This window comes from Colias philodice, chromosome 2 (assembly GCF_061535455.1).
Source record: "Colias philodice isolate Cphi_HAF_F1 chromosome 2, ilColPhil1 Martin Lab GWU primary, whole genome shotgun sequence".
Classification (NCBI taxonomy): domain Eukaryota; kingdom Metazoa; phylum Arthropoda; class Insecta; order Lepidoptera; family Pieridae; genus Colias; species Colias philodice.
In genome coordinates, this window is record NC_143087.1 from 9,052,735 (window position 1) to 9,056,285 (window position 3,551).

Here is a 3,551-nt window from a genome sequence, read left to right on the forward strand (position 1 = left end):
AGTAATACTAAGAAAGTAGGAATATAAATAATACATAATTTACAACAATAAAGAAAATAATATATATAATATATAATAAAATAAATAAATACAGATAAGAGAAAGAATATATAAAGTCATCACTTAATTAAGGACATGTGGTAATCAAAGAGCATGTTTTTGAAAACATCAATGGATCTAGCTTTGCGTATGGCTATTGGTAATTGATTCCATAGTCTAATAGCTTTGACAGTGAATGAGGTGTTAACAAATTTTGTTTTATGTATAGGTACATTAAGGAGGCAAGTATCGTTCGATCTCAAATTCAACCCATGATTACGAGCGTATTCAAAATTATTTTTTAAATAGGGCGGGGTTCTGGGATCGAATAAAATTCCAAACAATAGATGCAGCACATGAGCATCCCGGCGATATCTGATAGGCAGCCATTTCAGCCTGTGACGATAAGCGGAGACGTGGTCAAACTTGCGCAATCCAAAGATAAAACGGATGCACAAGTTCTGAAATCGCTCAAGCTTGTCAAGCTGGATTCCAGTTAGGTCACAGAAACTGACATCAGCGTAGTCGAGGATGGGAAGAAGGAGTGATTGCGCTAACAAAATTTTGGTCGGAATCGGAAGAAAGTTTCGTAATCGCTTAAGGGAGTGGTATGCCGCAAATAACTTTTTACTAACATGTTTCATGTGCTCATGCCAGGAAAGTGTAGAATCTATATGGACACCTAGGTTTTTAACAGACTGACTGAAAGGGATTTTAGTGTCGTCAACGTAAACAGATGGTAAATTATCCCATACAATTTTAGACATAAACTGCGGACTTCCAATAATAATAGTTTGCGTTTTGTGGGGATTAATTTTAAGGCCATACAGCTTGCTCCACCTAACGATAAAATCGAGATCAGTATTAGTTGAGTGAATGGCTGCAGGCAAATCCGACAAAGGAGAATGTGTGTAATGTGAACACAAAAAATCTTAATACATACCTATCTAAAAAGCAAAGGTCGATTGACTGTTCTATCAACGCACAGCCCAAACTAATTCACCGATCGGTCATTGAATTTTGGTATGCAGATAGCCACTAAGAAGTAGGCATCCGCTTAAAAAGGATTTTGGAAAATATTACCCATACCCACAAAGGCATAGGCCATAGGGGATGAAAGTGATCCATGAAAATTTATTTAGAACACGCGGTCACAACCCACAGTATTACGTGACACGGTCGAAGCTGCGGACTACAGGTAATAAAATTTAAGGCAATACCTTAAATACTGAATTATAAAAAAAAAATAAAAACAAGTTAAAGCCACTAAAGCTGACATCGTTATTTTATATGAAAAATGTTGATAGAAATTTTTATGTAATTTTAAAATAGTTAGTTCAGAGTTTGTTGCTGCAGGCTCTTCTGTGTAGAAACTGCTTTCGCAACCGATGGTAAATATTAAGTTATGTATTTTGACGATTCAAAAGCGCTTCTAAAGGATCTAGTTGAATTAATAAATATGTAGTATTAGAGTTTGGGTTTGAGTTGAGAAAATTTGAGTCGTAAGATTATTAAATCAGAATACTGTGCAAAGCTTTTACGATACCATCATTGTATGTAGAGATGTCAAATGTACATAGTTTAACAGAAACGTATATTATATTTCCGTGTTCCTTTATATTAAACCTAGCTTTCTGCCCGCTACTTCGCCCGCTTTGGCTAAAATCTAATAAAGTAAAACCTTCGTCTTAAATCACTCTATCTATTAAAAACCGCATCAAATCCGTTGCGTTGTTCTAAAGATTTAAGAATACATAGGGACAGAGAAAGCGACTTAGTTTTATACTAAGTATGTACATCTAGTGATATAAAAGATCTCTTTTACTGTATTTAGAAGGACCTGCATAAAAATACAGTATGTAAAAAATCTTGAAAATTTTCATGTAGTATTTGCGACACCAGTCATATTTTAACGGATAGTTTTAAAAACAGTTTTTTCAGGATCGAATCACGAATTTCTCATATCGTTTTGCTGTTTACATCTATCTAGACGATAGACTGATACATAGATAGTATATCTAACTTTCAAATCTAACAAGTATTCAGATACGTATTGCTGTAGTAATGGTAACTCGTAACCCCCTCAGAACACGAAGGTGCCGGTCCTAATTATGTGAATATTCAATGTAATACTTTTGAAGATTATATTTACCACTTAGATGAATTAAAGGTAACATAATAGATAATAAATATCAATAATTATAATTCATAAGTACTTTCGTAAGCACATCAATAAAACACAATATGTAGTTTTATGTGCTAGAGTTCCATTATAATATAATATGTATTTAAAATGTAAATTCTTTCAGTACAGTTCAACATATATAATATAATATTTTCAAAATAAAAAAACAAAGTTTCTGAATACAATATGTTTCGATTTTTTGCCTCACTCCCCGTGGTTGCCTGGCAGAGATCACTGCTTAGTGATAAGGTCGCTAATTGTGCTTCATGTTTCTGGTACCATAATATTGTTTATTAAATGTATAAATAAAAATGATATCTTGCTTTAAACGTGAGAAAAATCTTTTAAGTGAGAAAATTCAAAATATAGCCTGAAAAGTAAAAATTTCAAATTTTTATTTAAAATGCATCGTCTTTCAAAAGCTCTAAGTATATATAGGAAGACTATAGACCTAATGCGTGTTGCTTTCAATATTACTTCAAGATAATAGGGCGCTATATTACATACCGGTTAATATCCATACCAGACACCCGCTCCTTACAAATTATCACAAGTGTAATGAGTTCACAATACAATGTATACAGTAATTATTATGTTATGTTTGGTAAGGAGAAAACAATTGTTATTAGAGCGTCTAGTTTTTCGTCTTTCCTACAAGGCGTTGTTAATGAGACAGGCTCTGGTTCCGAGACTCCAAGTTTATGAACGTAGTTTATAATTAACTAATTCGAGTTGACATATTATAAGCATGTTAATGACTACAGCATAATGGGAATTGCCGCTTGTTGCCACTTGCCACATATTGCTTGCTTACATTAATTAATAATAGATAGAAATGGATAGTCTATACTTACTATGTATTTTGTATGTAACAATATTATAAAATTATGGTATTTTAACGCCTTCACATGTAGAATCAATCTCACAGTTGCCTTTCGATTAGGTCGGTAATTAACAATAACCAGCACATACATAATTTGTTTTGTTCGCATTATGCGAGTGATAATTAGCTAATTAGTATAATCTTGGATGTTTTGAATGCGTTCTATTATGTGGTCGTCGATGAAACATGAGTTGAAACAGCAGCAGTGTGAATAAGTAGGAATAGTTGGCGGGTAGCGAGGCCATCGTGTAGGTTTGAGTCGTGACGGTCACGCAAAGGTTAAAGACTGGTGGCGTGTGTAGTGCGTGCAAGTCCGGGGTGCGACGTCGGGTTAGGCATGCAGCAATCATGATTTGCTTGTTATTTGAAGTGACAAGTGGCGACTCTCCCGACGGCTCCGGGGACCGGGCAAGCGTACGGAATGCAGCGGCGCGCTGCGGGGTG